The 12,243-nt window shown below is 51.6% G+C and overlaps 2 protein-coding genes across 9 annotated transcripts in view; one reads left to right on the plus strand and one right to left on the minus strand.

Annotated features, from left to right (window-relative positions):
- Ralgps1 (Ral GEF with PH domain and SH3 binding motif 1) overlaps positions 1-12,243 on the minus strand; it is a 291,187-nt gene that overhangs the window by 84,382 nt on the left and 194,562 nt on the right. The gene's annotated exons all lie outside the window — the stretch shown is intronic.
- Angptl2 (angiopoietin like 2) overlaps positions 2,014-12,243 on the plus strand; it is a 32,662-nt gene continuing 22,432 nt past the window's right edge. The window contains exons 1-2 of one of the 2 annotated variants that reach the window (XM_023701693.1): positions 2,014-2,500; positions 7,261-7,314. The gene's annotated coding sequence lies outside the window, so the exon portion shown is untranslated. The remainder of the gene's footprint in view (positions 2,501-7,260; positions 7,315-12,243) is intronic. The other variant, XM_004641555.2, reaches the window with a different exon arrangement.

A 12,243-nucleotide genomic window follows, 5' to 3' on the forward strand; every position in this document is an offset into this window, starting at 1 on the left:
AGGATTGTTCCAAATACTAGTTGCACTGCTCTGTTTATAATTGTTAATATTAGACAAACAGTAGACAAATGCAGAAGCAAAACAATTGTATTAGCATAATATTCTCTTCATTGAATGTGTAGTTTGAATTACAGATTCCAAACCAATGGCTGAATTTCTTCTAGTCTGAGCAAAAGTTGCTGGTTTTCTTTCCTCTGAATAAAACTGAACTGTGGGTTCTCAAAAAAAAAAAAAAAAAAGAAGAAGAAGTCTAAGGGAGATGCTCTGGGTGAGCAGGGGAAGAATGGGGAACAGGGCAAGAGCACTGGGTGCCGAAGGCGAGGCTCTAGGTGTATATCTTATTCAACCCTCATACTCATCTTGAGCATAAAGTATTTCTGTTTTTATAAATACATAAACAAAGTTTCAAAGAGAATAAGAAAATTGTCAAGATTAGTGCCAGGGCTGGGACCTGCACCCAGCTCTTCACTCTTCCTAGCCAGTTGGTCATTAGTTCTTGCCTCCCCATGGGTCATACAACAGGACTGTCCTATGTAGCTCACACAGGCCCCTGTTTTCAGGCTACTCAGGCCAGTGAAAGAAGGAATGAAACTTATTTCACCTAACAGTCACTGAATGACACACTAATCAGTGTGCATTACACTCATGTGTCATGCTGTATTCAATTTTCACAACAGCCCTGTGAGGCAGATAATTTACACTATCCTCATTTTACAGTTAAGGAAGGTGAGGCTTAGAGATAGTGAGTGGCATAACTACATATAACTTTGGAGCTTCTTAAGCTCTTCTTAGTGGGCATGTGACTGTCCTGAGCCACCAAAGGGGCAGAGAGGTGTGCAAACACGGCTAAGACCCTGGCGTTCCTTCTCTTATTTGATGGGACCCAGGAAAAGAGAATGCTTATGGAAGCCAAGGGGTTTGGGGCCTACCAGGTCCCAGAGGGCAGGATAGTCCTAGGGACTTCCTATAGGCCCAGGACTGCTGCAGCATCAGTCACTTCTTTCGCCAGGACAGCTGAGATGGTGACCAGTTCCAAATGCCTGCTCTGTGGCCTCCCTCGGGCCAGTCTCTACTCAACAACCAAAATAAAAGCAGGTTATGTCTCCATACTGTGTTGTTCAAAACCTTTCAGTGGCTCTTTCAGTTCCCTGGACTCGGTGTCTGCTCCCACAGTTCAAGCAGGAGGGATGAACCTCTACTCCTGGGTACCTGTGGAGCTTGTCCTCCTCCCATCTCTGGTCTGACAGGCTGAGTGGAGAATGCTTGCTGGATGGTATCTGACACTCTCCTGCCCTGTGAACTGCTGAGCTCCAACATGGCAGAGTCTGCTGTGGACTCCAGTGGTCCCAGGCTTTGGTCCTAGAGGATTCCCCAAACCCCAGCTGAAGGGCAGGCTTGGAGCCTGAGACCCCTGGCAGCATATCCCGCAGCATCTTTGAGCCAATGCAAAACCATTAGGGCAGCTCAGTGAGGTAGATTACAGGGTAACTAGGCAGATGAGGTAGACTCACTGCTGCAGGGAAGGGAGACTGAGAGGTGATTCTGGGGTAAGGAATAGCTCTTCTCCATGCACCCACTGAGCCTGTGGTCCTAAGCCACTGTCTCAAGCTAATGCAGTCAGCTTCTGTGTGCTCAGCCTTGGGCTTCCTTCCTCGGGGCTCGGAGAGGAGAGGGAGGGAGCTAACAAGCCAGGCTCTGGGGCTGAGCCACGGCCAGAGATCATAGATCAGCTCTGTGGGGCAGCACACAGCAGGAAGTAGTCAGGAGGCCGACTGCAAGCACAGCTGCAGTGATCTAAACCATTACCTGGGGCGAAGGGATGCACTCTGCCTCCGCAGGGCGCGCTGGAGCTGCCCAGGCTTTGCTGAGTGGGTGAGCTAGGGAGTAGGGCTGGCCAGGCTGCCTGTGCCAAGGAAGGAGGGGGCTGCCGAGGCCGCCAAAGCAGGCGGGAGGGGCCAGGCCAGCTGGGGCCGGAGCTAGTGTGACATCACTGGGCGGCCCGCCCCTGTCTGGGGCTGAGGGGAGGCCCGGAGCCTTTCTGGGGCCTGGGGGATCCTCTTGCACTGGTGGGTGGAGAAAAGTGCCTGCAGCCAACCAGGGTCAGGCTGTGCTCACAGTTTCCTCTGGCGGCATGTAAGGGCTCCACAAAGGAGTTGGGAGTTCAAATGAGGCTGCTGTAGTCGGCATGAGGATGGACCCTGAGCCTTGAGCGGTGCTGCCCAGAGCCCCAGACCTGCACAGCATGGCACTGAGGTGGCTGCCCACCCAGCTGTGAGCAAAAGCAGGTTGCAATCAGCCCGACAGCACCCGGGCCAGCCCCCGGGCCAGCCCCCGACCCATCCCGAAGAGCCAACTGCAGGCAGAGCCGGCAGAAGCCAGTGAGGCAGTGCTGCTGGGCTGCCAGTGTGGCCTGCGACTTGGGTCCCCTCCTGGAGTCTGTGGACAGGCTGCCACCGTGAAGCATGTGAGGAACCGCCCTGGGAGCCAAGCAGGAGAAGAGGTAAGGAGCAGTGCTGTAGCAAAAGGGGCAAAAGGGGCAAAAGGGGCAAAAGGGGCAGGGGCAGGCATGCAGCTGCCCCTCCCCCGTGGCTGGGGACTTAACCACTAGCACCCCTCCAGCTGTGGGGTCTGTGCAGCTGACCCACAGGGGTCACTACTGCTTTTATCTGGAGCCAAACAAGGATATGCCAGCAGCACTGTAGAAACCTCAGCAGGGGCAGGGTTGGGTGCAAAGTCGTGGGGTGGGAAGTTGAGGACTTCATTAGTGAGTCCCAGACAAAAAACCTTTGGGGTGAAGGCAAGTGGCTCCTGAGTGCACAGGAACAGCAACAGCTGGTGTGTGTGTGTGTGTGTGTGTGTGTGTGCCCGCCGTTTTCAGGGTTGGCAGGCTGAGAGTCTCAATGGCAGTGACAGGGTAGCCAATGGCTTGGCAAGTGTCTCTAGGCTCTGGACTCCAAAGCACCTAGGACGGGAACTTGCCAAGGCAAAAGCAGAAGCAAATGCAGTCCTGAGGCAGCCAGGCGCTGGCCTTCGCTCACACCCTTGCAGCTGCTGAGGAGAGGAGCCCAGGCTTCCTTCTTGCCTGCACTGAGTGGGACGTGTCACCCACAGTTCCTGCCACTGTGACTGGGGCAAAGTGCTGCCGTGGTCTTCCCTGCACGCCCAAGGGAGCCTGCCCCCTCCTAGCACTAGCTGGCCCCAGGGGTCCTCACCAGCTAGACTTGGCTTCCCTGGCAGGCCAGCAAGGGATGGTGTAGGCATCACATACCACGTCCCTTCAAAGTGCTCATGGTTAGATAACACTTCCACACAGAAATTCTTCACTGATCCTTCCCCCTGCCTCCGTGATATGTGTGTCACGGGTCAGCTATTGCCTCTGTGTGGGATTATGAGAGCTCTCAGCGGCCAGTTCAGTTTCTCAGGAAAGGATCTCTTTTCACCAGGCTCTGAAGAAAGTTGAGAACGCCACTTCCAAAGCTGGCCAACTGCTCCTCACATGGGTTTTTCCAAGTGCAGGCAGGGTAGGGTAGAGGTCATGAGCTGGCTTCAAGTCTGGGCTTTTCTACTTACTAGCCAGGCAGCTCTGGCACAACAGCTCACCGTGCTAACCCTGTTTCCTGACATGTGAAATGAGACAGTAATAGTACCCACCTCAGAAACAGCTGAGCCAGGTGCTTCCCAGCTCACAGAATCCTCAAGGCACTCTACAATGTGGACACTTACCCACCTCCATTTACAGGCGAGGAAACTGAGGCAGGGGGAAATGCCATGCCAAAGGCTATGTGGCTTGTCCATGATGCACCAAGGCCACCCTGAGCCACACACGCTGCTTTTTAGAAGAAACACATGTGACCCTAGTCCTTGACACAGTGCCTGGTGTGCAGCAAACCCTTAGAAAACATTAGTCACCAGTTTTTGTGAGTCCCTGTGTGGGACAAACTTCACAGAGAGGGACCCACAGGGACCCACATTCTTTCTCTGTTCTTGACACATGGAAGAACCCTACTACAGTTTTCAGAAAAGTTCCAGGAAGCAGAGCCAGTTCTGTGGCCACCGCTACTACCTACTGAGGAACCTTCCAGTAGAGTAGGAGTTGGGGCCATCAACAGTGTGCCCGAGTCCCTGAGGTTCACACTAAGGAAAAGTATAGACACCCGGACCAAAGCCCCCATCCCAACCCCACAGGCACAGTACCCATCCATCCCACAACCTCACCAGCACTACTGTCTGCCTGTTGGCATCTCCTAGAACTACAGGGGGTGAGAACACGGGATTTCCTCCAAGCTGTACCAGGACCAACGGCCACACCTGTCCTGTAGTTGCGGAGGGAGAGGTAAGAAGGGGCCACCACCAACCCTGGCCATGGTGGTAGGTCTTGCTCCACACAACACTGGTGGATCCAAGCCCAGGACAGCAGCTTCTGTCCTGTAGACTCCCTGAGCTCTCAGGCATTTTGAAAGCTGTTGTGAAATACGTGATTTTCTAGCACTAGCTTCTGGGGCTGTAGAAGCCACTGTTGAAGTCACTGTTGTGTCCCAGAGCACAATGGCCTAGAGCACAAAGCTTTGAGACTGGCCAGACACTCTGACTGACTCTGTGGGCCTCTAACAAAAACTTACTGCTTGTCAATAAAGGTGGAACAGATGCAAATGTGTACTGCACACGTCTAGGGGCACTGCCAGTACTGTTGATCCCACAGTGACTTATGAAGGACCCACAAGGTTGAGACATGTATTGATCTCCTTTAATCCTTACCATAACCTTAGGAGGTAGGTTCTATTTTTAGCATTCCATTTCAAAGATAAGAAAACTAAGGCTCAGAGAAGATAATTGCCCAAAGGCCAAGTGATTATGTAGATCTGGAACCCAAGACTGGCTGGCTCCCATCCTGGCTTCTTTCAGCTCACCCCACTGCTTTGTTCATGGTGTCTCAACTTCTCTTACCCTGATGCTATCATGGGGTCCTTGCCAGCAGTCTGTCCCCAGCAGCCAGGTCTGCTGCTGTTGACCTACAGAGCGCTGTACCTGCCCCGCATGAGAGCCATATGCTCACAGGTTCTGTGCATAGCTTGCTGTCCATGGCACCTACTTGTGAGACAAAGGAGGCACAACTGTTTTACCTCTTAGAAATGAGCGCCGGCAGCCACACACACATCCTGGGTACACAGCGGCACTCCCCCAACAGCAGAGATCTGGCACTAGCCCTTGGGGGCAGGGCCTCAAGGAAGCGTTTGTCTACATCACCAAGACACCACTTCTTTCTTTCCATCATCCCTACTTGGAGTGGAGTCTCGGAAGTGGAGCTCCCTAGGCTGCCCTGGAGTAGCTCCTGAGACAGCATGGGGAGATGGCACTGGTAGCCACAGCAGAAGAGACAGCAGCCTTGCCCAGAGCAGGTCCCTTCAACCTCTGGCCTTTGGAAGCATGGCCCATTTAATGTGGAATGATCTCAACTGACAACTCACAGTTGGGGGTGGGGCTGTGCTTTGTAGAGCCCATAGCCCAGCAGAAGGAGCCAGGCAGATGGTAAATGACAACACAAACACACAATAGTATGAGAGCCTGTGGAGCAAAGAGGGTCTTGAAGATGGGTAGTGCTGTCCCCATTTTGCAGAAGTGGAAACTGAGGCTTAGAGGCACAGTACCTGTCCCACAAGTGGCCAAAAAGCAAAGATTCAAACCTAGACTTATGCTTACTCTAGCCTGCCCATTTCAGCCCACACAACTCTTATGCAGAAGCCTCAAAGAAAAGTCAATACACGGAACAGCAAACACCCCAAATAGAAGGGTTATTCAGCCACAGACATCTCAGAGTTCGTGGTTGTACATAACTTACATCAGAAACCTCATTTGGGGGTTTCTATGACAAAACTATATTCCCTCACAGGGACTGCAAGTCTTATGACTGATTTAATAACAGCTCTGGGAAGGGAGCGCTACGATAGTACAATGTCCTGTTCCACGCACACATCAACTGTGAGACACATTCTGATCACAGGAATGTTAAAATGTTGGGTGGTGGAGCCAGGCCTCTGACAATCAGCTATTGTATCATGTCTGATCTCTGGTGAAATGAGCCTGTCTTGGGGCCAGCAGCCGCACAGCCCGGTCCCCTCTGCTGCCCAGTCCTCAGGCATGTGGGTGAAGGCCACTGTGCAAAAGCCCAGGATGAATTCTGTTCTTATGTCCCAGTTGCCCAAAGTCCTGCCTGAAGAGGTCCCACTCTAACCTCTGCCAGGGAAGACCGTGTATGCCTCAGCCATTACCCATCCTCCAGGCCCACCCCCGCCAGACAGGGAAGGGATGTGTGGAATGAATAAGGCCCTGGAGTGATGAAACTTGGACTCCTTGGAACCCACACTTTGAAGCTAACTAGGCTGCCTGCCACGGTTTGTATCTAGAAGGCCCCCAAGGCTTTACACAGTCAGAGCTTTTCAGAGGTAGCTGGAGCTACAGGTTGTGATGCTAGGATTTAGGCTGTGATGCTGGAATGGATTCATGGTAGGACACTAGGATGAAGGCTGCCCCACCTGGGGTGTGAGCGCCACTTGCCCTAGGTGTAGGTAGCCTGGGTAAAATAGGAGAGACAGAAAGAGGTCTGCTGTGGCTAGTGTTTGTTTGTCATTTGCTGCCTTCTCTTCCTGTCATGAGCTGTTTTTCCTCAGCCATGCCACCTGCCTTTCAGCCAGCCAATTACGTACTGAAGCCTTTCACGACGAAACCTTTTCTCCTTTAACTTTGGATGTTAGGTATTTTGTCTCAGCAACAAAAAGGAACCTAAGACATTCCACCAGGAAACATGGCAGGCCCTTTCTTGCTGTACAGCCAGGCTCTTCTGGGGCACCTCTCCTGGCCTCTCATCACCTGTGCCCTAGCAATCCCCAGAGCTGGATTAGGCCCCCCGAGCCACCCTATTTGGGTGTCATCCCTGCATTATGATGAGTGCCTAGTACGGCGGATACCTCCTCTTTTTTTGCCCCTGCTCTATCTCCTCCCCACCCTACCCTCATCCCTGTAACTGAGAAGATACTTAGGAAATGTGGAATGAACACAATCCTTGAGTTCCTGTTCAGTAGTCCATGTGCCCTCCTGGGTCTGGGGCATTCAGAGAGGAATCTGCTCTCCACCTGCTCGTAAGAAGCTTACGGTGTAGGGCAGATAGATACAGTCTGGGTCCTGGATGCTGGGTTGGATAGAGGCAGCTACAGCTGCACCTGCAAGCTAGAAGGAAAGGACCTCATTGCAAATGTGTCTCCACAGGGAGATGACCCTGAGAGAGAGGCCACCTTGAAAAGGAAGACAGGCACCCATCGGGTAGGACAGTGGGGAAGAAAACAGCATGTGCAAAGGCAGGAGGCTGTCTGTGAGGAGGATGCTGACATGACCAGGTGTGAGTGTGAGAAAGGTGGTCCCAGAAGTGAGCACAGTGTGGATTGCAGGGGAGGGAGCACCCAAAGGTCAGGAGCCAGGTAGGATTGTGTGGGTAAGAAAGCTGGCTCTCGAGGATACAGGTCTTGCTCCAAGCACAGCTCTACCATTTGGCAGCTCTGTGCCCCAAGGCAAGTGACTTCATCTGCTCAGCTGGCCCAGAAAAGCAACTCCAAGTGAGGCCTGGATTTCCTAGGAATTCACCCAAGAGAGTGCTATCCACCCAGTCTCTCATCCTCCCTCGCATATGGGGCTAGTTTCCTGGCTCCAGAGCACAGCAGGCAGTGTCGGAAATGCAACAGCCAACTCCAAAGCTGGACTTTCAGATGGCTTCTGCAGATTCCCTGCCTCTGCTCTGGTGGCCATCGCTCCTGGCACAGAGGGCTCAGTGCATGGACTTTGGGGAAATCTCAAAATGGTTCCCAAAAAGTGCACCATGGAAAAGTATCAGCAGTATCCTTGTTCCTCTGGCAAAGACAACCAGCTCCCCACTGCCTAACCACATCCCCTCTGCCCTATGATCTCAGTGTGACCACAACCCGGTTCCATGCACTCAGCCCTTGCCTGGAGCCAGCAGCTCAGCCACGCCAGGAGCACGAGAGTCCAGTCATGGGCACCCCCTCTCCACCCCAGTCACCTACAGGCATACATGACAGACTTCCAGTCTTGGGCTATCAGGTTCTCTGGTTTACGCTTGTGTTCCTGTGGGCTGAAGTCACACGCCTCGGCTAGATGGGAAGGCTAAATGGATGAGTGGTAGAAGGCTAGATGGAGGGACACATTGTTCATTTGTAGGTCTTCTGAGAGTTGGACCACAGGGTTTAGGAGCAGCCTCCTTGGGTGCCCACATGGCCTCCCGGGGGCGATGATTCACAGGATTCTGTGCTGAGAAGATGGCAGCTGGAGACTTGGTTATTCCCTCCCTGGCCTCCAGGCTGGGGGTGAATCACCGAGGACAAATGATACATAGTCCCTTCTCCTGGCTTTCTAAGGTGAGCCTGCCACTACTCATCCAGATGCCCATGCTAGGGTCTCACCACTTGCAAGATCAAAAAGCTGTTTCTAAGGTTCAACAAAACTCACCCTTGTGCTGACCTGAAAGCCATTTCTACCCATTCGGTCAACAGTGAGTAAGAAATAATCTGCATCCTGGCATTGGACAAACAAACAAACAGGGACCTTTTATTCATACTGGCTGGAGAGACGACCTTGGTTGGAGTGAGGCTATAAGGCCGGCAATGTCTGCTGAATCCCAGACCCAGTATTTACTCCAAGTGACAGGCGTCGCCCAACCTTTCTGCACTTGGGTTTCCTCCATGTCTGGTGCGGATAACACTTTTCTCCTAGGAAAGGCTGCCTGATCAGCATACTTTCGGGAGTGAGAAAGGACACTGTTAACAGTCACATAGGAGCACAGGCCTTGGTGGGGCCAGCCAAGGTCTATGGCCTTCTATTCCTGGGCTACGAGAGCCAAAGAAATAGCATACACAGAGCACCCAAGTTTACGACAAACAGCAGCCGTTACTGTTGGGCATAGGTCAGCAGCCCTCCTGTGCCTTTTCTCCTGTTTTTTTCCTTTATCTGACTCCCTCCTGTGCCCTGGCTCAGTGGCTGTTTGGGTGCCGCTCTGCCCCCACACCAAGCCTTTCTACCAGCTTTCAAAGGTACAACTGTTTAAATTTTCACTGGTCTCTTTTCTGTCCTGACATAGGTTTACTATCTTGATTCATGCTTTGGTCCACCAGTCTCAAACACAGCTTGAGTTTCTAGCTTTCTAGAACCTAGACATCAGGAGCAGTTCAGATGCCTCTGCCACCTTGACAGAGGCTCGATTCTCAGGCCTGCTGCAAGGCTGGGATGCCTCTGGCCTGGACTCATCACCAGCCACTGTCTGTGCGTGGAAGGTGTGCGGCGTTGGCTGGGGGTAGGGTGTTCCACGAGTCCTTCAGGCAATGATGAAAGGGCTCCTCAGAGCACAACTTAAGTCAGAGGTCACTTTGCTCTCTACAGTCCTGGGGACCCCAGGGGTCCTCCCATCCTCCTACTGCCTGAAGGCCAGAGAACGTTCTCTCTTGGGTTTCCTCTCACCTTGGTACTTTCATAGCAAGTATACTTTGGGGTGTATTTTGGGATTCTGTTGCTAGCCCTGCTACTTAGTAATTAGGTGATTTGGGCACATGATTCAAAGCTCAATAGTTCCCTCACCTGCAAGTTATTAGCCTTAAAAGCATCTTTGTGGGAATTGGAAAATAGCTGTAATATATTTGCAAGACCAGGGCTGTGCGTTGAGGCCTGAAGCAGTGGTGACGAACACGTGGCACTCATGCCACAGCTGGGTGTTTGTTATTCCTGAAAGCTCTAAAAGGTTTGCCATCATGGCCCTAGAATTTCAGAGGGCACAACGACAGCCAGCACACACAGTGGGCCTAAAACAACAGGGCCCCTCATCCAAGGTTGTTAGAAGGATTAAATGAGATAATACACGCAGAGTACTTGTACTGTAGTGGTAACTGGCTGTAGTTATCATTTTTTATTATTTAAACTTTTCTCATTTCTAACCTTTGGGTGAGAACTCAGAAGTGGCCCTGATCCAGGAGGTTCTGCCACAGGGCACGCAGCTCCATTTACCAAGGTGACACTTTTACCTGGGATGCAGTGCCATGTGGTGAGAGGCATGTGGACACCTTGTATGTGGCTCCAGCACACAGGCCAGAGGTTGGGTAGGACCCAAGCCTGCCTTGTGCAGCGGCTGTCACGTGGAGCAGTCACTGGTAGGGAGGAAAGCCCGTGTACAATGGAAACTCCACACAACACAATGTGGAAAAGCAATTTTGAGAGTCATTTTTACTTTAATTTTAGAGCCAAGGAAAACAGTTGGATTTGCTTTTCTTTGTTGGTCAAAGGAAGAAACTGAGGAGCAGGGCTTTGCTTGCAGCTGAGCTCTTCTCCAGCCCGAAACACTGGAACACTAGGGGCTATTCCTCTTGGGATGCAATTAGCTGAGTAAATACCAAGAGAGCAAGGGTAAACACACTCACTGCTGCCCCTTCAGAACTGCCAAGCCAGCAAAAGTCTAGGGGCTTGAAATCTTCACAGAAAATAAATGCCTGGGAGGCCAAGGGCTGCCCAGGGAGCTTAGCCCTTGGGAAGAGGCAGCCTGAGGTCCACGGGGGCAGCTCTGCTCTTACCTGCCACCATTCCTGGGCAACTCAGTGGTCCTGCTCTACACCTCCACCGGTCAGATGGAGGAAGAGCAAACCTTCTGGGTGGCCAGGGACAGCATGCGTCAGGCCCCAGTGCAGCGCTCTGCCCCAGCCCTTCCCTTCTCCCTGTAAGTCAGTAGGCTCAAGGTGCTCAGAGCCCAGGCCCTGTGGAGAGGAACAGTGATACCCAGAATGACTGCAGCTCCAGGACTGGCCCCACCACTAGCAGTGTGCCTCTGAGCCAGTTACCTGACACCTTTTTGAGCTTCAGGCTGCCTCTGGGCTGGGAGGCTCTGTAACCTACATCAAGACCCCCTTTGTGAAATGGGGTAGCAGCGGTACCTGCTCATGGGGTAACTGTAAGGATTCAAGGTCTGTCCTACCCTTAGTTTATACTGCTACTATTGTTTGGTTCTTGTTACTATGACTACCATGTTACTCCAACTTCTAGTTTCTTTCTTTTTTTTTTTTTGTCTTATTTTTTAATTTTTCTTATATATATTTATTTTTTATTGAGAAATAAATATGAATGAGACAGTTTCACAGCTGATTAATAGGACAGTTTTGATAGTCAATACACTGTACATTGTTATCTTCTTAGTGGTTATCCATAGTATAAGAAGCAGACAGGATATTCTGTCCAAACACTGTTAGTACACTTCTTTCTTCTCATTGAGTTAAGGGAAAGTAGCTGTAAATTTATCCTATTTTGCATATATAAATACAAAATGATCTTTCCTTTGTATCCTTTTATTTTTTTTATCCTAGTTTCTGAAATCCTCCATGTTGCTTATCTATATCACCCCATTCCACAGAGGAGCCTCAGCCTTCAAGATCTCAGGGTCAAGGGTAAGGGCTCTCCTGGGAAGTTCTGAGAACCATGCTTATGAAGGGCTAGAACTCCCAGATACACAGTACAGCCTCTAGGGTCTGGAAGCCTGGGAAGGTTTGGAAATCAACCCTTTTCCTAGAGCCAGGTCCCTCCCCAGGCCTCTGGCAATGTCTTGGGCAATGGCAGAGGCCAGGCCCCAGTGGTACAGAGGTGTTTGTTACCAGCCACAGCAGGTGAGGCAACTAAGGAAGGCACAGGCAGGCCCTCCCTAGCCTGAAGCTTGGCTCCTCCCCACTGTTGTTCTGGGGCAGGCATGGCCACCCGCCTAGAAGCAGCAAGTGCTTTGGAAACCAGACAAACACTCCCAAACGCCGCCTGGTTTCCACTGATGTCACAGCAGCCCCACCTCCCAGTGTAGCCCCAAATCCAAGCCAAAGGCTCTCAGATACCTCTCTGCTTACCTGAAAGACCTGAGCTGCCCACTGGTAGCACTTTTGGGTGCTGTTGTTCAGTGAAAATGGCTCGCTTAGCACAGCCGTGTGAAGCACAGGGTCTACTCTGTCTGTGCTCATTGGCTAGCACCAGGTGGAAGCCAGGGGCTCCTGGGGAAGCACCCCACCAGTCCAGGGAGGGTAAACCTTTGAGTCCTGTGCAATGGCTTATATTTTAGCGCAGATGAACAGGAAACCAGAACATGATCATGTTAGTGCTTCTCCCCCCTTCCTTTTATTACTAAGCCAGATTAAGCTCATTTCTGAGCAGTTAGTCATTAGTGTTTGA

This window comes from Octodon degus, unplaced genomic scaffold (assembly GCF_000260255.1).
Source record: "Octodon degus isolate 3935 unplaced genomic scaffold, OctDeg1.0 scaffold00138, whole genome shotgun sequence".
NCBI lineage: Eukaryota > Metazoa > Chordata > Mammalia > Rodentia > Octodontidae > Octodon > Octodon degus.